A 25,488-nucleotide genomic window follows, 5' to 3' on the forward strand; every position below is an offset into this window, starting at 1 on the left:
TTTCAAAACCGACCCAAAACGACAATTATTTTATTTTTGAGCATTATTTCAAAAACGGACTCGTTTAAACCATAACCTCATGACCCCATTTACCTAGTACAGTCAAACACACTTAGAAGACCGAGTTGAGATTCTTCATAAAATTTTGAACTTTACCACAATTGTATTGTCACAAATTCTCATTTAAGACGGGTATATTCGTCTTAAGCTTAAGACATGTCAAGTAATCTTATTAAGGGAGACTAGTAAGGTGACATCAACATTATCTATGATGCAATAACTAAGATTTTTATTTGATGATTAATTCCGAGATCACAAACAGAGACGGTCTTTAATTAACATCGACAAAATTATAAAGCGCACACTAATGCCGGAGATCTTAAACAAAATATGTATTTAAATCAGGTAGAACACTATACTCCCTTAATGACTTTATGAGCTGATCTAACTTCTTAGAAGATGAGCCATCCTTGTCTACAGCATTTCTTGCCATTAATCCTATTTCTTCGGCCTGTTTTTGAGCTAGTCTTCCACTCTCTTCACTCATCAACTCCGTCACTCCGCTACTAATGGCATCACACCCATATATCACATTCTCCTTTACCTCGTCGAGTGTCGAATCCATGGCTAACCCTGCCTTCAAGACATGCACCACAAATTTGGTATTTAACGATTGGTCTGCACCCATTGGCCAAGCCAATATGGGTACGCCCATAGACAAGCTCTCTAGCACCGAGTTCCAACCACAATGACTTAAAAACCCTCCGATTGCTGGATGGACTAATATGCTCCATTGATCCACCCACTCCCTTATTACTAACCCTTTACCGTTCACCCTTTCCTCCCATCCCTCCGGTGGTGTCCAGGTACTCGAGCGAATGACCCAGATGAACCGGTGACCAGCCAAGTCTAGTCCCAGCGCAATCTCGTCCATCTGGGATTGTGTCCCAAATGACACAGATTACACCGTCTTTTCTCTCATGTTGCTCATCTAACCAACTTGGGTACAAATTAGACCGATCATTAGAAATCGAAGATTTCAGGATGTTACCATCTTCATACAGTAAAAGTGGCCCAACACACCATACTTTAACACTTGATCTTCCATAGAAATCCTCAAGAGCCCTTACAAACTCACCTTCTAGCTCTTCAAAACTATTGCATAGTACTCCCCAACAAGTGCTAGTCGCGCCACCAACATCATTTTCTTGGAAGAACTTTATCCAGGGGCTATTTTTTTCCTTTAAACTAGAGAAATCGTCTAGAATCAAGGGGAATGGGGAGAGTTTTTCCAGCTTTTCGCCATTCACCAAAGTCATCATATGTTCCTCATTTGAGTATAAGGTACAATTAATCTTGGTCGATAAGACTCCCATACCATAAAAGGGTATTCCAGGGATGTTAAAGGAAGCACAAACAGTGATCGCCCATCCTAGGAAAAAGTCACAAATTGCACATATTGGATGGTCACCCCTCTCTAAAAGATCTCTAAGGAAACTCTCAAAAGGTTGTTTTAGCTTCAAAGTCGCTCTTAAGAAAGGAAGACGTTGATCGTCCGAGGTTAGTTCTTTTGTGTTTTTGCAACCTAGAGGTAAATCATTTACTGCAGGAAACGCTATAACATGAGTTGAAATGGTGGATGGGAATTTTGTGGCGAAATGGGAAGAAATTTGTTTAGCATTGGAAGGTGTTGTGATGATGGTCACCTTTACGCCTTGAAATGACAGAACCTTGGCTAAGTCGAGTAGAGGGAAAGTGTGGCCTTGAGCCATGAAGGGGAAGATGATTACATGAGGGGGGAGGATTTTCACTAGCCATGTCTAGATGAGTGTCATATGACACAAGCAAATGTTGTCGAACTGTTGACATGTATATGCTAACGGATTTTGAATCGAGACAATGAGACAACTCCTCAACCACTACCACTTTACCTACTCCTACTAAATAAAGTAGTAGGCTACATATTACAAAGGCTCAAATGTGTACAACGTGGTACAGTTTCTCTAGTCATTAAGATCTAGACCTTTCAAACTTTATTGCCAAGAGCTAAAAAGATTCTTGTCATTTTATTCTCCGGGTCATTATCTATCTATAGAGGACATACCTGCTGATCGTCTTTTTCTTGTTATTAATCGTTACAGCTTTCTTTTGACTCGGTTCCGCCTCATCTTTTTCAGCGAGATCCTCAACCATAGCGGGCCCATCAAGGGTAGACCCACTCCTCAAGGTAATTGCATTTAAGGTCTTCTTTTGATCAGTTTGAGTCGGTAAATGTCCCGGAGCTCGAGTTGTATTCTTGCTAGCCAATTGGGCAATTTGGCTCTCTAACATCTTCATCCCGGCCTCTCTAGCTTGGGACTCCTTCAAAGAACAAGTTCTTGATTCGGCAAACTCGGAATTTTGGGATTCTTTGTTCTTCTTTGAGGGATATATGGAGGCTTTTGGAACTGTTGTTGCTTATAAGGGGGCACATAATTCTGCTGCTGCTGTGGAGGTTGAGTCAGATTTAAGACATTTTGACTGCTCCACCTCAGATTCGGATGGACATTCGGCTCATAGTAAGTGTTCGTCTGCCTATAATGTTGAAAGGCAGCACAAGACTCAAATGGATTAGGACAGTTGTCTGAAACATGTCCCTCAGCTCCACATCTTTTGCAAATTAAAGGACCGTCTGAAACAGCATTCACATGGTAGATCCCTCCTTTTGAAGCTCCTCCCAACTCGTACTTATCAAATCTCGCCGTGAGAGCCTCTAATGCAGCTACAGAAGGAGATTCAGCAGCTCTCCTTTGATTTCCCCCGGAATTTCCATACTCGGCTTTATGGGTGGCCAAGTCATCAATGATCTTCCACCCCTTAGTTTCTCCCATATTCTCCTGGAATCGGCCCTTTGGTCGCCGCATCCAGGATAGCCCTCTGATCGTCATAGAGCCCATTGTAGAACTGATTGCATAGGCTCCACTTCTCAAAACCATGATGCGGAATGGTTCGCACCAGCTTCTTGAAACGGATCCACGCCTCATGAAAGTTCTCATCCGGACCCTGTTTAAAGCTTGTGATCTGAGCTCTAATAGCATTCGTCTTCGAGGCAGAGAAATATTTCTTATAAAACACTAAGGCCAAATGAATTCCGTCGGTGATCCCATTAGCAGCTCGGTCCAGGTCTCTGTACCACTCCCTTGCAACATCACGGAGTGAGAATATAAACATTGTCTCCTTCACCTGGTCCTGGGTCACACCGGTCGGCGGGGGTATAGAGCAGCAATAATCAATAAATATCTCCATATGCTTGGCTGCATCTTCATTTGCAGCTCCCCCGAATTGGTTTCTCTCAACCAAATTGATATAAGAAGGCTTCGGTTCGAATTTCCTATCAGCTCCCGGTAATTCGAACCCCTTGTATAGATTTGCAGCTGTCGGCTCTGAGTGACTTGCTATAGTCGCTTCTTCAGCCATCTCTAGAAAATCTGGAGAAGTGACGGTCTTAGCTGATGAAGTAGAAATAGGAGATGAAGGTGGATCCTCCTAGAACAGCTCGTTCTCGTAGTAACTGGACAGAGTACTCAGCTCTTCTTCTGTCGGCAATATCCTAGATGATCGTCTCAACTCGCGCAAAGTCTTCTCAATCTCAGGATTGAACGGTACTAATTCACCACCCTATGACCTGCGCATAGGAGGAAACTACAAAAAGAATATGAGAATAGTTTAAGGAACAAATGTCCCTTAAACTAAGAAGCAGACTAAAATAAAACAACTAAAAATTAGAACAATTGCCTCCCCGGCAACGGCGCCAAAATTTGATACCCGTCATTCTGAGTACCAAAAATAAAATTTATAATACTATTAAAACTAACAGAAGCTAGTGGTAACAGGGTCGAACCATAGAGAGGCAGATGTAATTATTAATTGTCTAATTTCAGTCTAAGGTAACGAATGTGGGGGTTGAGTTGATTTGGTCTATAGCTAAAACAATAAAAGACAATAAACTAAATAAACGGACGAAATAGATATTAAAAAGGGTGCTAAGGATGGTCGGTTCACTGTAGTTTCGGCGGCAGCAAACTAGGTAGGTCTAAAACAAACACGTGAGGCGGGAAAACAAGATGTCCTCTCGGTCCACTCTCAACAAGTAGCGTCTTTCGATCTCGCTACGGGTCCCTAATATCATTAGTACTGACTCTCGTCCTGAAAAGTGACTAATATTATAAACTTTACCTATCTTTCGATCTTAGCATAGTTTAGTCATTTTAATTGGTAGTCTAGCAACCTTCCCTATCTTTCGATCTAATGGGTCAGTCAATTACTAAGCATTCAACTAGTCCCGTGCACTCGATTCGTCAAAAATAGAATTTAAAGCAATTAAAACAAAGCAAAACCTCACGAGGCCAGTCGATCGACCAAGGTAGGCGGTCGATCGACCGTGGCGCGATTCAAGCTTCCCTATTCTAATGCCGCCTACATTACAGATTCCCTACATCCTAGCACAGGGTATTTAGCTACTCATGATATTGATAAAAACAACAATAATATTAACGAAATAAACTACCGAACTCATGCTTAAAACAGTTAAATAACAAATAACAATAAACAATAATTGGCTTTTGGGATACTAACTAGCAATTCTATTCTACGAACGATAATAAAACAATGAAACTAAATATAAGAACAGAAAAGTACCGAACAGAATTGCAGAGAATAAAGATCCGAGAACCCGAATGCCAAAGTAACTTTTATTGAATGGAAAAGATTATAAACTAAAGAACCCTAAAGAATTTCTGATAATAAAACTAGATTAAAAACTTGATAAAAAACTGCACCCTGTTCTCAAAACCTAGCATACGTTATATAGAATACAACGTAGTTCTTATTTCCAAAACCTAACTACTATGGGCTTGCTATTCCTCGTTCTATTAATTCACGCAGTTTAGCGGTTTGGTCGATCGACCACTGAAGCCGGTCGATCGACTGGTAAGCTCTGAACAGTGGCTCCTGGAAGTCGTGGTCTGGTCGATCGACGATGGTAAATGGTCGATCGACTGAAGTAGCTGATACTTGACTTCTAACTTCTCGTGGATTTATCTTCCGGGCCTCGAAATGTGCACCAAGCTCGTTCCTTGAGCAAATACTTCATGTCAAATGCAATGTAAGATACTCGGGAACGGATTTGGCTAAATATCTACTCATTTCCGCATAAATCTGCAATATTACATAAAAATACGACAGTAGACGAAATGGGGCAAATAGTAGCCTTAAACCACATAATTGAGCTCTGAAATGCGTGTAAAATAGGGTGTAAAACATCATATAATTGACACGCATCAAGTGTGATTAGGCCTCCCATCACAAAGGACTTAATGTTAGAGTTCCCTTGAGCATAATCGAAGAACCTTGTAAGCATCTCAAGGGGCGTGTTGAAATTGTAAGCCCTTGTCCCTTGAACGTTTAAGTAGGACTCTAAGAAGGTCAAGTCAAGAAGGGTACACCTATCTTATTCTAGCCTTCCATTGATGGTGCCGGCTATGAAGCGCTCGGCGATCCGAATCACCGGATGTTGAATGGCAAAGGTATAGCATTGTTTCAAGGCAAAGAGGTCCCTCCCGGAGATAGCTCTCCAAATGTGGTTAACATTGAAGTCGGAGGGCTTGTCGGTGTTTTCATTTGGCACTACAAGACCAAAAATGTTTGCAAATTGGTCCAAGGTTAACCTATGGTCTTGATTACAAAGTCGGAACTCCATAGAAACAGTTCTTCGAGTATTAGTGACGATGCAAAGACTACACAAAAACTCGAGGGTAAGACTAAGGTAAGTATCCTCATGGGCATAGAATAGCTTTCCGAGACCCAAACCGTCGAAGAACATTTCAGTTTGATACCTTATGCCTAGAACTTCTAAAACAGCGGTATCAATAAATTGAGTGGGCTCATAACGCTTACCTAGAAATGAACGAATTTTTTGCGGTGTTCATTGCAAGTGAAGATTACCTCGGGGAAGTATTCGAGTTGTTCAACACCTTGTATCATCACATTGCGATGGCCACTTGCCTCCCTTGGAGTGGATGAACAAGTACCCTTGCGCTTCTTAGGTGCGGTCTTGGAGGATTTCTTGCCTTTGCATCTTAGGTTCATCATTTTCGATTGAAAAGTTAGGGTTTTGGGTTGGTTTTTATGATGGAGATTTTTGAGAGATGATGATGTGAGATTTCGAGTAGATAAGATAAGGAAAATGAGGGATGGTGGGGGTGTTTATAAAGGAAAACGGGTGAAAGTCGAGCGGATAAGGGCTGGGCTCGGGCGGATAGATCGAGAACCCGACTGAAAACTAATTAAATCCGAGCGACTCGTGCTCGAGACGAGCGTCTCGTTGCTATAATCCGAGCATCTTGCTTGGAGGACGCGCGTATTCATAGACAGGGAGCCTGGATATTTTGTCACCGGATGGGGACGAGCGTATCCTAGATGAGCCGAGCGTCTCTTCTGGGACGAGTGGATTCTCAGAAAGTACAGAAATGTTTCAAAGGTTACGCTTAGGACGAGCATCCCAGGGCCAGTACGAGCGTCTTCTTTTTGAGACGGGCGTCTTTTATGCAATCCGAGCGGATTGTAGGTCAGTGCTGAATTATGCTCTTGACAAGGTTTAGGACGAGCGTCTCATGGTCGGGACGAGCGTCTCTTGCCGCTCTTTGTCAATTCCTTGTTTCTTTCATTCAAATTCTTTCTCTTGCACCCTTTTGAGATTTCTTCTTATCTTTTTCTGAAAATATGCTCAATAAATGGGTAAGAAACCCTCTCTCACTACTCTCATGTAAAGAAATGTAAGAAATGCGAAATTATATACAATATTATACAATGCAAAGGTTATGGGAAGGAATATTTTACAAATGGTGGTTTGATATAGGACTTCACCAAACTAGTTCAAATTGTCGAGATTCCTTGTCCATAGAGCTCAAGGCTCTTAGAAGAAGGTCAAAGGCTTGTGAACAAGCCCCAAATAAGCATAAGTATAGTTTGCTCAAATTCAAAATAAAGCTTGGCCAAGCAAACTTGTCATCCATTCTCTTGGCACTTGAATATTTGCAATGTTTCAAACCAACAAGCCCATGATTCTTGTCAATGCTAGGGATGAAGTATGGTTCATTTTCGTCCGGAGACTTCCATTTACCACTCGCCCCTTTCATTTTGGTGATGATGATAGCATTTTGATTACTCAATTCTTCCAAAGTAGAAGGAGAATTCTCATAACATTGATGATCGGGTTCTTTAGAAGTTGGAATTGTGGGTGCCACATTTCCACAAGTGAGTTCATTTGCAAGTTTGCTCTTGAGCTTTTCCACCAAGTACCCTTTATATGACGATTTGACTTTTTGGAGAAGGTCCACCATATCATCTACAACAATAATAGGTTCCATGACGGGTGCAAAATGGTCTTCATAGGTAATAGGGAAGAGGCATTCATCTTCTTCATGATAAGAAATATCAAATTTCTCAAGGATGGGTTCCTCAAGTAAAATGATCTCACAAGTTCCCTCTTCCTTATTCCATAAGTTCTTGCAAAATACATAAACTTTTTTCACGATCTCGTCATCATGGCTATCCTCATAAGAATCATAAACGGGGACTTGATCTCTCTCCAATAATCCTTCCTCCACCATCTCAAAATTCACATCAAAAGACACACCCTCATACTCACAAAGGCTAAGAGTATTTGGCTTACTCAACCTCGTGTCCTCTTCATCGAACACAACACTTTCGTACTCACAAGAGCTTAAAGGGATTGGCTCTTCCCACTTCTCATATTCCATATCAAAGGTCACTCTTTCAAATTCTCATTTATGGACAATGTTGAAGGATTGATGGGGAGTAGCCACTTGGGTTTCCTTTATTTGGGCAATTTGATTTGCCAACTTCTCACCATGGGTAACAATATTTGTAGAACATTGTCTCTATTTTGGCTCTCCTCTAGCACTTGTTTGAAAAAGTTTTGTTGATCTCCCATCAATTGGAGGATCATACTTTGAATGTCAAAGTTAGGCTCATCTTTTTGTTGTGGGTGGGTGTGAAAGTGGTTGTATTGGATGGGTGGTTGTTGTGGATATTGGATGTGGTGATTTTGGTGGGGAAATTTGGGGTAGTAGTTAGGATTTTCATTGTATGAGTAGTAAGGTAGGTTTGTGTTGACTTGCTTCTCAAACTCCTCATACCCATAGTCATACTCAAAAGATCCAACATATACTCCATATGTCAAGTCTTGAGCCATCATAGCTAAGACAAGGAAACAACTACAAGCATGGAAAATACACAAAAATGGTAAGAACGATCCTTGAGGAACAAGTTCCTAAAGGTTAAAGCAAAATTAAAATTTACAAACAAACAAGAACTTAATCACATAACACCGTCCCCGGCAACGGCGCCATTTTGATGAGAGGTGTCATCGTGTCTCCCAATCAAACACATTTATATTTCTCAACAAACAACTAGTTAGTGGTTAAGTCGAGGTCGATCCATGGGACGGTGTGCTTTGGGTTCTAAGTCTATCTATCTCAATTTATGCTAGTGTCACAATTAATTTGGTTTTGTAGTTGTGTTCTAAACTAATGCAAGCAACAAAGTAAAGCGAACAATAAAGGTGTAGACAAATCACTACTACAAAAATCATCATAGACATCAGACATTTTCATCAATAGACATCGGATTTGCTACTGATGCACAATTGACACATGTATATTCTCTATGATTATGCATCAGTCTTAAGTCTGATGTCTATTCAAAAATAGACATCAGTTTTAATTTTATCTGATGCCTATTCCATGAATACGCATAAGAGTTTTACTAAAAACCGATGTCTATTGCGTAAATAGGCATCGGTTTTTAGTAAAGTCTGATGTATATTGTTCTATTTTTTTTTAAAAAAAATTGGTTTTTTAACGAATAAACTACATTCCTTTCATCTTTGAGACTAACATAACCGACTAGATTGCAAAATATTGTATACATACAACTATTGTATATATATAACAAAACACATCATCCACACAATCTAATGAAGTACATTACATTCAGAAAATAGTCCGCTCCTAAATCAGGCTCCTCGTCAGTTTTGTCTTGTGAATATGACGCTTATTCTTTTCCCATTTCAAATTATTAAAGATTTCGGAGACATCTACAATATGATGGTTGTCCATGTACCTAAAGATGCAAGTAAATGTCAGCATACTCAAAAAAATGATGCTATGGATAATTATACACAAGTACATGAAAATCAACACCACAAATGCCTACAGGCTACATCTCAATGACAAAGAGCACATAAAAGTAGGCAGACAAACCTCAAGCGAGGCTGATAGAACTTCTGACTGCCCTTCTTCACCTTCCTTTTCAATTAACCAAAGCGCAAAGCTATAGAGATAATAAATAAATATCATGAAGCAAGATCATCATACTTTCAATTACAATACTTCCCTTAAGGCCTTAATGCCTCTTAATGCCTATTGAGACAACTCAAATGAAATATCCGTAACTGGCCTAAATTTGATGCTTACTTAGACAAGTCAAATGAAATAGACGCCACTCATTAATCTCTACCTTTAGGCTCTCGCCACCCCCAAACAGCATTTCTTGAAATCAACGCAATGCTCAGTTGAGTCTCAGAAACTAAGAATACTAAAACCGAAGAATCAATTTACTTCTACACATGAACTTAACCATTTATAACTTCTTCCCAAGATACCATGATATATTTATACTTTGTCGAAAAGCCGTCCAGTATCAACTAACAACAAGAGAGATGACAAGATAACTATGGTACAAGATTAGTTACTAAGGATAATGCAATATCAGACACTCACTTGAGAATCAATGTAGAATAAGCCAATTGCACATTTTCACATGCTTACTAGATGATGAGTAGAAACCAGAGAATGCGTCAAGTATCTGCAATTAAAAGAAAACAAACCAAATTATAACAACCTTGCACATCATTATAACTTAAATAAGTGAGGCGAACCATTATATAAGCATGTTAATAATAAAATAAGTAGAAATGCACAAACTCCTGACTTCAGGAAGAAATGATCCTCCTGATCAACTAGTGAAATAGTCACTGCATATATTTCCATAAAGATGCGTCAAAATAAATTATGTGGAGGATGGTATGCTCTCTAAGAAATGATGTCACTTACTCACTCACTAGTCACTACCAATGACTACATTTCGCAAATGAGATAAACTAAAGAAAAAGATACAAACCAAATGATGCAAGTTATGTCCTTGGATACAAATTACATTCAATATTTAGTGACTCCAATGTAACTAGAAGCAGATAATATAAACACAATCTAATATAGATATTACACTTTTAAGGGATATAAATTAAAGAGATTCCGTCGTTCTTTCTTGAGAAATGGTACTCCATGTTAATGTCTAAGCACCCAACATCATAACTAAACCAATTATCAATTACCCTAATCAAACTCGAGCAAACAAATGTGACAAGATCAAAGTTGACGTCTTTTTGACATATTAATGTTTGATATCAATCCAAGTAAGAGAAAGCAAAAAGCTCAATCTAAGTATATGTCGAATCGCCAGCAGCAAAACAAATACTAAAACCACACTTGAATAACATTAAGATGCAAAAGCATTCTAGGATAAATAAGCATGATTTTGAAAAGGAATAAGCCATTTAAAGGAAACGGAGCAAGGATGGAAGGAGGCAAATAAATTAGAGACTGATGATGCTGAGAAATTAAGTAAAAATTAGAGTAGAACGAAGCAAAATTAGAGGAGAAACCTACTAAAATAATAACAATTCAGCAGGAAATGAATGAAAATAGAACCAACCGGCGGCTAATAGCATGATAAAATCAATTAAACTCAGAAGTTAGGGTTTATAATTTTGGGAAAACTAATACGATACCATGCAATCGAAATTCAACAACAAATACCAAACAATTACTGAGAGATATCAAAAAATGCTTCCACAAACATAAATATTAAAACCCTAAATAATGGATTTCCCTCAATACAACTTCAAAACTAAAATTAATAAAGTATGAGAGTAGAGAGTTGTACCCATTAAATTATTGGTGGTCACCTATGGCGACATGTCAGTGGCTGAAGCGAGACTCTCAACGGCGTACATGGACAAACAACGGGAGGGCGACATTGTGGTTGCTTCATTCTTTGATTTTGGATAATTGAGGAATATGAGGCCTGTGTATGTGAATACATCAGTGTTTGGGAAAAATAAGGAATTAGGGTTGGTTGGAAATTTGGGGGAAATATGAAGGAGAGAGAGGACTTACTTAAGATAAGGTGAGCAACGTGAATGTGCAGTGCAGGTGCTTTGAAACCTATTTTTGGGAATTAATAGACATCAGTCTTTAGATGTCTAATGTGCTTTAAATGTGCGTTTAATAGACATCGGTTTTTTAAAATACAGATGTATACTTACATGTATAGGCATCGGTTTTTTTTAAATCTCTGATGTCTATCATTATACATCAGTTTTTTTTAAAATATTTGATGTGTATTAAGTGATGTCTATATTACTTTTTGTAGTAGTGAATAATAAAGGATACTAGGATGTCATGGGATCATAAGGGATGCATGGGAGTTGATCGTACAAACACGTTCTCAATTATATAGCAAGCACTTATTGTTGTGATGGGATCGAGTTGGTGTATAAGCTTACAATCCCTAAGAAGGTTTGGGTTCCAGAGCCGAATCAATTAGATTGTACAACACCTACAAGTCGACTTAGTCCTTTCTATCCAACTATATGCATGGTCTAATGAAACTCGAGTTGGTGTATAAGCTTACAAGTCTCATTGAAAAGATAAGTGACGAGTAAAAAAAATGCAAGGATTCATAGGCTCGCATTTCATCAAACATAACATGTGCATAAGTTGAAATCACAACAAGCAAGCAAATTAATTATGAAAACATATTAGATTAAGCATGAATCATTCCCCATGTTTGTTTCCCCTAATTTCCCATTAATCCTAGCTAAAAGACTACTCACTCATTATCATGCGAAACATGTCATTAATGGTGTCAGTCATCACAACAAGTATAAGCATGATAAGAAGATGAGGAAATCAACAATAAAGAGTAAAGAGTAAAGAGATTATACAAAACTTGATATGATCCAAATAATAATGCAAAGAATAAAAGAAGAGAACTTGATTGATTGATGAAGAGTTGTCAATTCTCCAATAATAACCCAATAATCTTCAATAACCCAATAATAATAAACTTGAACAATAATTAAGGAAAGATTAATGTGGAATGATTGAGATTAATCTATTCTAATCTACTCCTAATCTAATTTAAGACGATTTTTCTATTATGGGAACCTCTTGGTGTCCTCTTGAATATTACAAATGGAGTATATATAGTAGTACATCATTAGGTTAAGTAAGGATAGATTAGTAAATAACAATGCTAATTTTTAAAGTGGGGAAATGCAAGTCTTGCGAGGAGATGAACATTTCCTAGTGCTACCACGATCCGCTCGGACCAGGAGTGGAGATGCTCAGATTAGGAGGGGAGAATCCGCTCGTCTCTTGCACGGGATGCTCGGATCATGCTATGCCAGTCCGCTCGTCTTGTGTACAATCCGCTCGGATTGTTGCATAGTGTGATCTTTTTGCTTCATGTCCTTTTTAATCTTTACATACTCCTTATTCTCACTTTGTCGGTCGTCGTTCTTGCCTCCTCTTCATACTAGTCCATCTTGTGGGATTTATCTGTATGCATCCATTTAACTATAAGGATTATAACGAATTTATTGTGATGATAACTAGTCATAAAATAAATTGCATAAACAAAATCGAAGATGAATAAGAAATAACCTTCGGTCCTAGCTAAAAAGGCCTATGAACAATATCGCAATGATATTCTCCTATCAGTTGCACCCAAGATGATATGAGATATGCCCTTGTTCTTTTGCTAGAATCGATCCCCCAAATTAACTGATTAACTTTAGGTTTTTTTTTTGTTTTTCTTTTTGATGTGAGGAGGCTAGGTTAAAAGAGAATTAGGGTAGAAAAATAATGATCTACATCTTACCTTATAAAACCGTATATTAGGTAAAATAGGGTAGATTTTTTCTTCCAAAATCTCGGCCCAAATTTCCGAAATTAAGAGGATTATTTCTCTTTTTTTTCGGTTTTAGCAACAACCACAAATTAGGATAAAATCCTCTTATTTTTGGTTATTCTAAAATAATATATAATGCGTACATTTTATTAATTGTCATACATGTTGTCCCGTTTTAATAAGTCCATACATAACTGATTGTAGTCGATTTATTAAGTCCGGCCTGACAACATATATTATAACAATCTCGTGTAAAATATACTTTAACTATAATTAAATATAACCGATTATATTTAATTACGAATTAACATATTAATTCGTCCAAGCTAACATTATATACATTAATTAAATATAACATATTATATTCAATTTTACGAATTGACAGTTAATTCGTCTTAGCTAATATTATTTAATCGGCATTAAATAATCGTCTCATCAACACATTGAATAACTGTTTAGTCATATAAGGCATCAATGTGATTACATTTCCATAATCACATCTCTCAAACACATCCTTTAGGTGTGACTTTTAGGGACCAGTTGATCACCGCCATCTGTATGATAATAACGTCAAACTTTCTAGCAAGCCAACCGTTATTAGGTAATCGTTAATCAACTGATAAAAACGAAGTATACCCTTGTGAACCTATAAGAGATTTATTAATGTTATCACACTAATTTGTGGAGGACACAAGCTCCAACAAACTCCCACTTGTCCTCATAAGTGTATGTGCGATAACCGATTCTCATATCCTAAAATTTCTCCCACTTAATGTAAAACAATTTGCAAAATATATATTCACAAAGGTCGTATTTTACAAGTGATCTGTATCAAGAGTGGTTTCCCCAACTAGAGAGTAACTTAACTGATAAGCGAATCATCATTCGAGCATGGCCATGCATTTCAGTTACAACTCCTCGAGTGGCCCTGAGAAATAACTATACCTGTTAAGGGTTGGATATTTTCCTCAACTCAAATCCTGCAGATGTAAGCCCAGTATGAAATGACCCAGAAAAAATCTACTTAGCCTCCAATTACGGCAGACCGTGAGAAAGAAACCAAAGTCACCCAAAAACTGCCTTAATCTCAAGAGACAGTCGATAGTCAACAGAATCGACTCTAGGAACACAATGGATGTCCTATCCACGACCTGGCACCGAATGTTGTTAAACATTTAGGACTCCATTACGTTGTCACAAAAATTTGTCCTACGAGGTATCGTTATAATCTGGCATCTGTGATCGATCAGTCAACCGTTTGACTTATGGCTCGTTGAACCCACCATCAATCGACTGCACAATATAATAGCCAGAGTTATCAGCTCATTAAGGCGATTACGGACCAAACAAAATATAATGTAATTCAGTTCACTTTGTGGCGTTCAATGTTTTCAGTACAATCCACATGAAAAACAAAATATTATATTAAAACGATGAAATTATAAATAGTATATGAAAAAGATAATGTATCAAATCCATAATCAACTACTACAACTCAGGAACACGTTTAATTCCCATGGAAATAACGTGCCCTTCATGCTTATCAAAATTCAACGGTTTAGTGAGAGGGTCCGCGATGTTATCATCCGAAGCTATCTTGTCAATCACTATCTCTTCTTGCTCCACGTAATCACGGATCAGGTGAGCTTTCCGATGTACATGTCTAGATTTGTTGCTAGACTTTGGCTCCTTAGCCTGGAAGACGGCACCTCTATTGTCACAATAGATGGTGATCGGGTTATTCGAACTAGGAACTATCGGCAGTCCTTGTAAGAATTGACGCATCCATATCGCTTCCTTAGATGCTTCCGAAGCGGCATAGTACTCGGATTCAATAGTAGAATCTGCTACAACACTCTGTTTGGAACTCTTCCAGCTGACCGCAGCACCATTAAGAGTGAAGACGAACCCGGACTGAGATTTTGAGTCATCTCGATCCATTTGGAAGCTAGCATCTGCGTAACCGATTCCGCATAGCTTAGTATCGCCTCCATAAGTCAATACCCTATCCTTAGTCCTCTGTAGGTACTTGAGGATATTTTTAACAGCTATCCAGTGTGTTTCACCTGGATTCTTTTGGTACCGACTCGTCATACTCAATGCATATGCCACGTCTGGACGTGTGCATATCATGGCATACATGATTGATCCTATTGCAGATGCATACGGAACACGACTCATGCGCTCAATCCATTCAGGCGCCGTGGGTGACTGTGACTTGCTCAACTGCATCACAGACATCATTGGAAGGTTCCCCTTCTTGGAGTTAGTTATGCTGAACCTCTCAAGAATCTTATCCAAATAAGACTCATGACTAAGTGATAACGTCCGTCGTGATCTATCTCGGTAGATATGGATTCCCAAAATGCGTTGTGCCTCACCCAGATCTTTCATCTGGAAATGGTTCTTCAACCATTCTTTAACCGAAGATAGGAGAGCAATGTCATTCCCAATCAAGAGTATGTCATCGACTTACAATATCAAGAAAACAATCTTGCTCCCACTCGACTTGATATACAAGCATGGTTCCACGACCGATCTAGTGAAACCATACTCTTTTATCACCTGGTCGAAACGATGATTCCAACTCCGAGAAGCTTGCTTAAGTCCATAAATGGAACGCTTAAGCTTGCATACTTTCTCAGGATGTTCAGGATCTATGAAACCTTCGGGTTGCACCATGTACAACTCTTCCTCCAAATAACCGTTTAAGAAGGCGGTTTTCACATCCATTTGCCAAATTTCATAGTCATGAAATGCGGCAATCGCTAAGATTATCCGAATGGAACGTAACATGACTACAGGTGCAAAAATCTCATCGTAATACAATCCATGCACTTGAGTGAAACCTTTTGCCACTAGTCGTGCCTTATAGGTATCTGGTTGCGCGTCTACAGCACGCTTTATTTTGTAAAGCCATTTGCACTGTAGAGGTTTTACCTTATTAGGTAAATCAATAAGATCCCATACGTCATTCTCATACATGGAGTCCATCTCGGATTGCATGGCTTCGAGCCATAGCTTTGAGTCGGAACATGCCATAACACCTTTATAGGTAGCGGGTTCATTACTCTCTAGGAGCAAAACATCATTCTCCTCGACCATACCAATGTATCTGTCCGGAGGATTAGAGACTCTACCCGACCTCCTAGGTTCCTCAGGAATACTAACCGTATCATCAGTTGGAGGAACTACTTTCTCCATCTGTTGCTCGGTTGTTGGTTCTGGAATCTCCGACAGCTCGAAGGTTCTATTACTTGTCTTATTCTCGAAAAATTCTTTCTCTAAGAACGTCGCACTAGCCGCAACAAAAACTCGATGTTCGGTAGGTGAATAGAAGTAATGACCAAATGTTCCTTTTGGATAAACTATAAAGTATGTCTTGACCGATCGCAGGCCGAGCTTATCCTCGTGTCTCCACTTGACATAAGCCTCGCAGCCCCAAACCCGAATAAAGGACAAGTTAGGGACCGTTCCCTTCCACATTTCATATGGAGTCTTGTCGACAACTTTAGTCGGACTTCGGTTAAGTATGAGAGCAGCTGACAAAAGAGCAAAACCCCATAATGTATCAGGCACTGCCGTGTGACTCATCATGGATCGAACCATATCAAGTAAGGTTCGATTTCTCCATTCGGACACACCATTTAATTGAGGTGTTCAGGTGGAGTTAACTGAAAAACGATTCCACAGTCTTTAAGGTGTTGATCAAACTCATTTGAAAGATATTCGCCACCCCGATCTGAACGGAGTGCTTTAACCTTTCTACCCAGTTGGTTCTCAACCCTGTTCTGGTATTCCTTTAATTTCTCAAAGGACTCACTTTTATGCTTCATTAAGTAGACATATCCGTATCTACTCAAATCGTCCGTGAAAGTGATAAAATATCTATAGCCATCTCTAGCGGTAATTGACATAGGTCCACAAACATCAGTATGTATGAGTCCTAATAGGTCACTAGCGCGCATTCCAACACCTTTGAAGGAAATTCGAGTCATTTTGCCAATGAGACATGATTCACACGTGCCATATGTAGAAAATTCGAATGCGGGAATAGTCCCATTATCAACGAGTTTCTTTACACGTTTCTCATTTATGTGTCCCATTCGATAATGCCATAGATAGGTTTGATCTTTGTCACCAACCTTTAATTTCTTATTATTCACGTGTAATACTTCCGTGGTTCGATATAAGATATAAATTCCATTCATGGAAACCGCTTTGCCATAAATCATTTCATTGAAAGAGAAAATACAGCTATTATCCTTTATTAAAAATGAAAATCCGTCTTTATCAAGTACGGAAACTGAAATAATGTTCTTAGACAAACTGGGTACATAGTAATAGTTATTTAAAAATAACTCAAAACCACTAGGGAGTTGGATTACATATGTTCCCTTCGAGACAAACAGAAAACTCTAGCTCCATTCCCGACTCGCAAGTCCACATCACCCTTTCCGAGAGGTGTGATGTTTCTTAGGCCCTACAAATGATTACACATATGAGAACCACAACCAGTATCAAGTACCCAAGTTCCGAAACTTGCATGGTTAATCTCAATCATATGAATATAAGATGACATACCAACAGGAACGACGCGGCCTGCTTTAATGTCCTCACGGTACACGGGATAGTTCCTCCTCCAATGTCCAATCTTGTGATAATCGTGGCACTCAATGTCACCACCCTTGCTCTTTGTCTTGCCCTGTGAGCCACTAGTCTCACCAGGCCCACTCTTACCGTTTCCTGGCTTCTTGAATTTTGGCTTACCTACAGTTAGGTCGCCTGGAGCTTTGCCCTTACCTTTACCCTTGTTGGAAATCGTGAGAACATCCTGCTTCATGCTCCCACTCAATTTCATATCCTTCTCGGTCTGTACGAGAAATGAGTGTAGCTCATGAGGACTTTTCTTTAAGTCATTCATGTAGTAGTTCGCCCTGAAAAGGGCAAAACCATCGTGAAGAGAATGAATCATACGGTCAATGACTATGCTTTCACTGATTTTACAATCAAGTGCCTCCAATTTCTCGACATTCTCAATCATGTTAAGAATGTGTAGGCTAACCGGTTGGCCCTTTTGGAGTTTCGCATCAAAGAAGCGACAGGTATGCTCATAAGTAACGATTCTCGGTGCTTTTGAGAACTCGTTAGTGAGCGTGGTGAAAATCTTGTTCGCACCTTGGGCAATGAAGCGTCTCTGAAAATTGGTTTCCATTGCAAAGATGAGTACGTTCTTTATCGCACCCGCTTCCATGACGAAATCACTATAAGCAAGTGACTTGTTAACTCCCGCATTGGGGCCTGGGTTTACCGGTATTGGCTCAGTTAAGTACTTGAGCTTACCGTCAGCAATAGCAAGACATTCCGTAGTCTTTGCCTCTCGATCATCCGCAAAGTTGGACCCATCATTCTTCAGTCGCGTGTACTGATTCATGTTGTCCATAAAAACTTCCAGTCAGGACTCGCGTCCAAGTGTGGCACTTGGCATTGGGATTTCGTTATTTCCAGCCATTTGTTGTAACAGTAAAATAAACGTGTTCTACACTGCGAAAAGAAGAATAAATAATAAGCATGTGCATCGATTTTAATTTAAGTCTAATGCAATACTGTTATAACGCGAAGACTCAAGCATTTATACAATTGAACTTCCTTAAGAATTATATAAATGATCCCAAGACTCAATTATCTGTAAATTGATAAGCCAAACTTTTGGCTAATTCTACTGTTAGAATTCTTGGTCGATAAATTTCTGTAAATTCTATCTTTAGTCCATCATAATCACGAGAAACTCTTCAGACTATAATGTTGAGATAAACTAAGTCAACACAAACTACTTACCCAACGTAGAAGGGGTCATATTATACCTACTGACGAAGAAGGGATTCATAGTTGTTTGCCCTTATAAAGATTAATCTTAATTTCCATTTTAGAGGAATATCCCATCAACTTTGTTTTAATTCATTTTAAGTGAACTAATATCTAGCATGCTTGAATGAATAAACTAAGGTGATGGCTTAAACTGAGTGACATCTGTATGTCTATGAAAACTAACATACAATCTATATGAATCAATTTTCATGCATTTTAGTAGGTGGTTTGGTTTTAGGCGGAATATGATGCATTAACTAGCATGTGAATGAAAAACAATAAGAACGGTAAAACAAAAAAATAAAGTCCTAGTGTGGCCTATCCTATCAAAATGAACATAAGTACAACTTTGGAATCCGTCCTTGGACCCGAGAAGCTTGTCTTGATGTTCCATCTTGATCCATGTAGCGGGAGTGAGCTCCAATCTCCATTATTAGTCTTCTCAAAAATTACAATTTAAAATTACATAATAAACCTATTTACATTCTAATTTCAAAACCGTAATAAATAAAGAAAACCAAACGGAGATACGAGATCTCAAATTACATTAAAAATTATGTTGCCATCATTACGAAAACATAATTTGACAAAGGCCACACTAGGTATTACAAAATTCAACCGATTGCAAAAATACGTAAATAAAACCATTCAACGATTCATTCAACTAAAATAAAATGCATCAACTAAAAAAATTAAACATACAAGACATAATTCTTTAATTATGTAGATTAATTTTACCCAAACCACCTATTTAAATGATCAAATTAAGTGACAATTCTTCAATTAATCACTTTAATTTTAATCTTAATTCACATTAAACTTGTAATATGAATTTAATCCAATCATTATTTTAAACCTCTTTAAAATAATTAGGTATCTATGAATTATGAACCGTTTCACGATAATTAATTGGCCAAAAAAAACAAACAATTTTTTTTTTTTTTTTTTTTTTTTTTTTTAGGTTTTTCTCGGCAAAAAACCGAAACAGCCCCCAAAAAAATTTTTTCCTCGGTTTTTTAGCAAAAACCGAAAAGAAAAAAAACAGAAATTTTTTATTTTTTTTTAAAATTCTGCCCAATCGTGAACAGTAACAGAAACAATTTTTTTTTTATCTTTTCTCGGCTGAAAAACGAAACAAAAAAAACAGAAACCCTATTTTTTTTGTCTCGGCTAAAAAAAATTAGAATAGCCCCAAAATTTTTTTTTTTCTTTTTTTCGGCTTAAAAATCCTAAAACAAAAAAAAACACAATTTTTTTTTTGGAAAAACAGCCGCACCTTTTGATCGAAAAAAACGAACAATTGTTTAAAGTTGCTATTAACAAGATTGGCATATTCAACTTTTAATTTAAATACATATTCAAACTAGATTATTCAAATTTAACCTGTTAAAAGAATATCTAAATCATGATAAAACCGATTATCATAATTGATTTGAACTTTTGTTAAATTAAGTTATATGCCAAAAAAAAAACAGCAAAAACAATTCATCAATCCGACAAAAACGATTTCCATTTACATCTCGATTTATTAAATCGAAACATCTACAAATTATCATATTATTATCTTAACTGATTAAAATAACAATATGAAAGAATCAAATGGAAATAAAACAACAACAAAAACGAAACAAATCGGTTGCAAAAAATTTCTCCTCGGCATAAAAAAAATTTCAGCCGAATTTTTTTTTTCTTTTTTTTTCGAAACCCTAATTATTGTTTACATCCAATTTTATGAAAATCATCAAAATAAAATTCGTAACCTGTCTCTGATACCACTTGTGGGATTTATCTGTATGCATCCCTTTAACTTTAAGGATTATAACGAATTTATTGTGATGATAACTAGTCATAAAATAAATTGCATAAAAAAAATCGAAGATGAATAAGAAATAACCTTCGATCCTAGCTAAAAAGGCCTATGAACAATATCGCAATGATATTCTCCTATCAGTTGCACCCAAGATGATATGAGATATGCCCTTGTTCTTTTGCTAGAATCGATCCCCCAAATTAACTGATTAACTTTAGGTTTTTTTTTTGTGTTTTTCGTTTTGATGAGAGGAGGCTAGGTTAAAAGAGAATTAGGGTAGAAAAATAATGATCTACATCTTACCTTATAAAACCGTGTATTAGGTAAAATAGGGTAGATTTTTTCTTCCAAAATCTCGGCCCAAATTTCCGAAATTAAGAGGATTATTTTTCTTTTTTTTTTTCGGTTTTAGCAACAACCACAAATTAGGATAAAATCCTCTTATTTTTGGTTATTCTAAAATTATATATAATGCGTACATTTTATTAATTGTCATACATGTTGTCCCGTTTTAATAAGTCCATACATAACTGATTGTAGTCGATTTATTAAAGCCGGCCTGACAACATATATTATAACAATCTCGTGTAAAATATACTTTAACTATAATTAAATATAACCGATTACATTTAATTACGAATTAACATATTAATTCGTCCAAGCTAACATTATATACATTAATTAAATATAACATATTATATTCAATTTTACGAATTGACAGTTAATTCGTCTTAGCTAATATTATTTAATCGGCATTAAATAATCGTCTCATCAACACATTGACTAACTGTTTAGTCATATAAGGCTTCAATGTGATTACATTTCCATAATCACATCTCTCAAACACATCCTTTAGGTGTGACTTTTAGGACCAGTTAATCACCGCCATCTGTATGATAATAACGTCAAACTTTCTAGCAAGCCAACCGTTATTAGGTAATCGTTAATCAACTGATAAAATACGAAGTATACCCTTGTGAACCTATAAGAGATTTATTAATGTTATCAGACTAATTTGTGGAGGACACAAGCTCCAACACATCTAAGGTCGTCATCAACATTCCAAATGTGCACGGGGGACGGGAATTCCGCCTCATTGTTCTCTTTCCTACAAGTCATACAAAATGCACTAGGAAAGCAAAGTAGAAAGTATTTGACGGATAAAATGGCTATGAAATGTTATAATAGTTTGCAAAATAGGTTCAATTAAGGGACTAAATGTGCACAATTAAGAGTCACATCACGTAGTTAGCAAAATATGCATACCACGGATCAACACTTGCGTTAGTAGCTACCACAAATAAAGTATCATCAGAAAAGAATTATTAATAGGTAAAGGATCCTCTCCCTTCTGCTGCGGTAATCGCGACAGGTGATCAACTACTACATTCTCGGCGCCTGTCTTGTCTTTGATTTGCAGATCAAATTCCTGGAGGAGAAGTATCCACCTTAATAATCGTGGCTTAGTTTCCTTCTTAGCAAGAAGGTGTTTCAGCGCTGCATGGTCAGTAGAAACAATAACTTTTGAACCTATCAAATAAGATCGAAACTTCTCTAGCGCATAAACCACAGCTAACAACTCCTTCTCAGTGGTAGTGTACTTCACTTGAGCCTCATCTAGAGTTTGGCTCGCATAGTTGACCGCACTCAAAGCTTTGTCTTTCCGTTGGTCCAACACCGCTCCTAGTGCATAATCACTACCATCACCCATAATCTCAAACAGAAGTTCCCAGTCGGGAGGCTGGAAAATCGATGCTGAGATCAAGGCCTGTTTCAACTTGTAAAAAGCAGAAAGACATTCATCAGTAAAAACAAATAGGGCATCCTTTAGTAACAACTGTTTAAGTGGTTTAGCAATTTTAGAAATGTCCTTGATGAATCGGCGATAAAAGCCAGCATGTCCAAGGAAACTCCTCACTCCTTTAACATTAACAGGAGGAGGTAATTGCTTAATCACTTGCACTTTTGCTTTATCGACCTCGATGCCCCTATCAGAAACTAAGTGCCCTAAGACAACTCCCTTGTTAACCATAAAGTGACACTATTCCTAGTTAAGCACAAGATTAACCTTAAGGCACCGCTGTAACACTTTATCAAGGTTAGACAAACAATTATCAAAATCACTCCCATAGACGCTGAAATCGTCCAAAAAGACCTCCATAATAGACTCTATATACTCATAAAATATCCCCATTATACACCTTTGAAATGTAGTTGGGGCATTGCACAAACCAAAAGGCATTCTACGATAAGCAAAAACACCTTGAGGGCAAGTAAAAGTAGTCTTTTCCTGATCATCCAGATGAATAGGGATCTGAAAGAACCCTTAGTATCCATCTAAACAACAGAAAAACTTATGAGAGGCTAATCTTTCTACCATATGATCAATAAAAGGAAGGGGGAAATGATCTTTCTTTGTGGCAGCATTCAGTTGTCTATAGTCTATACACATCCACTAACCAGTCACAACTCTAGTAGGTATCAACTCATTTTTATCATTCTTAACCACGATAGTTCCTCCTTTCTTAGGAACTAGCTGAACTGGACTCACCCATTTAGAATGACCAACAGAACAGATAATACCTGCATCAAGTAGCTTCATTACCTCAGCCATCACAACATCCTGCATCTTTTGATTCAGCCTGCGCTAACCTTGTCTGCAAGGCTTATGATCTTCCTCTAGCTCAATCCTCTGCATATAAATATCAAGGCTGATGCCTTGAATATCATCCAAAGAATAACCTATGTCTTTCCTGTTTTTTTTAAGAACAGCTAACAAAGAAGTTAGCTGCTTATCATCAAGCTTAGCACTAACAATGACTGGATACTGCTCAGTATCATCTAAAAATGCATATTTAAGATGAGAAGGAAGAGGCTTACGCTCAGGTACCTTTACCTCAATGGCGCAAGAAGTGTTTACTAACTGTTTTACCTTCTATCCTTCAGCGTTGGTGAGTTCACGCTCATCTATCGCAGCTTCAAGCAGATCCAACATAGCGTCATTGTTCTCCGGGTTATCTGTACACTCATCTAGAAACATCAAAGTTTCCAGTGGATCCCTTATCAAGGAATCCGATCAGACCTCATAAACAGACTCCTCAATGATATTAACTGAATAGGAAGTATCCTCTATCATCAGTCTAGCAAGTGTACCAGTTAAACTGAAAGTGATAGCGTCATCCCCCACCGCAGGAGACAAACACCCTTGTTTGACATCTATAATAGCCCCAGATGTACACAAGAATGGTCTTCCCAATATAATCGGGGTCCAGGCATCCTCAGCTATGTCTAAGACAATAAAATCTACTAGAATAAAGAACTTGCCTACCTTGACAGGCACGTCTTCTAAGATGCCTAAGGGTCGTCTAACCGATGTATCAGCCATCTGGAGGGTGATATTAGTCATTTTAAGGTGACCCATATTAAGTTTCTTGCAAATAGAGTAAGGCATGACATTGACACTGGCTCCTAAATCACAAAGAGCCTTTTTTATTATTTCGTTTCCTATTATACAGGTAATAGAAAAACTACCCGGGTCTTTCAATTTGGGCAGAGCTTTATTAAGAATTAAATTGCTAGACTCTTCCATGAAAGCAACAGTCTCAAACTCACTAAGCTCTCTTTTACGCGTCAAATTATCTTTCATAAATTTCGCATAAGGTAACTGGGTAATTAGCTCGGTAAAAGGAACGGTCACCTGAAGGTTCTTGACTACCTCCACGAACTTACCGAACTGTCGCTCAACCTTAGCATCCTTCAGTCATCCCAGATAAGGAATCCTGGTAACAGTGAGCGGGTCTGCGACTTTCTCTTTACCTTTGTCTAAACTTGGCATCTCTGCAGCAAAGGAAGATGATCCATAAGCGTGTTTAGACCTCAAAACATTGTCTTCGCCAATGCGTACGTTCGATCAAGTACTTTTACTACTCGATCGAGCACATTTCTCCTGGGATTTGTTCGATCGAGGAGCACAACTTGCTCGATCGAGCTCATCAATTTCGAGGGTGTTCGATCGAGCATTTTCAGAGGAAGAACTGCTCGATCGAGTAGTTGAATCACTCGATCGAGCACTTTGACGAGGTTCAGCAGTGTCAACGTCAAAGTGCTCTTCCAAAACAGTTTCCGAATTTCCATCAACAGGAAGATCGGCATTTTTTGGCATTATTGGTCCGTCATAAGTATGACAGCTTCGGAGATTAATTGCATTAATCGGGTCGCAAGAAGGTGATCAATTTGCTTGATTCATTTGCTTGGACGCAAATTGTGTGAATTGATCTTTCAACTTCTCTATGGAATTCTCATTGTCTTCCGCATTATTCTGGAATTGAAGTGCCAAAGATAGCACCAAGGATTTCAACTCCGCTATCTCTGTATTTGTAGAAGAAGAATTATCTTGCCGCGTCATTGAATTGATAGGACTAGAAATACTTTATATGGCTATGTCTTCATAAAATTTGGAGAACGGAATTCCTTGCTTATATTGTTGGTAAGCATGGACTCGCTCTACTTCTGCTATACATGTAATAGGATCATGTACTTCCGCACCACATCTACCATGAAACACCTCTTGCTCAATCATAGCATGGACCTACTGTTGATCACCCAAAATTGTCAGACTCTCTGACTTGTCACACCTAGTGGTCGACCTAGAATTATCCTGCCTGACTAGACAAACAATCAGGCAACGACCAAGCCAAGCATGAGCAAAAGCA

At 38.0% G+C, this 25,488-nt stretch overlaps 1 pseudogene; it reads right to left on the minus strand.

Moving 5' to 3' along the window:
• Positions 1–379: 379 nt before the first annotated feature.
• LOC141628456 (UDP-glycosyltransferase 90A1-like) lies at positions 380–24,422 on the minus strand (annotated as a pseudogene).
• Between the last annotated feature and the right edge of the window lie 1,066 nt (positions 24,423–25,488).

The sequence above is a fragment of the Silene latifolia genome, chromosome Y (genome assembly GCF_048544455.1).
Source record: "Silene latifolia isolate original U9 population chromosome Y, ASM4854445v1, whole genome shotgun sequence".
Taxonomy (NCBI): Eukaryota; Viridiplantae; Streptophyta; class Magnoliopsida; order Caryophyllales; family Caryophyllaceae; genus Silene; species Silene latifolia.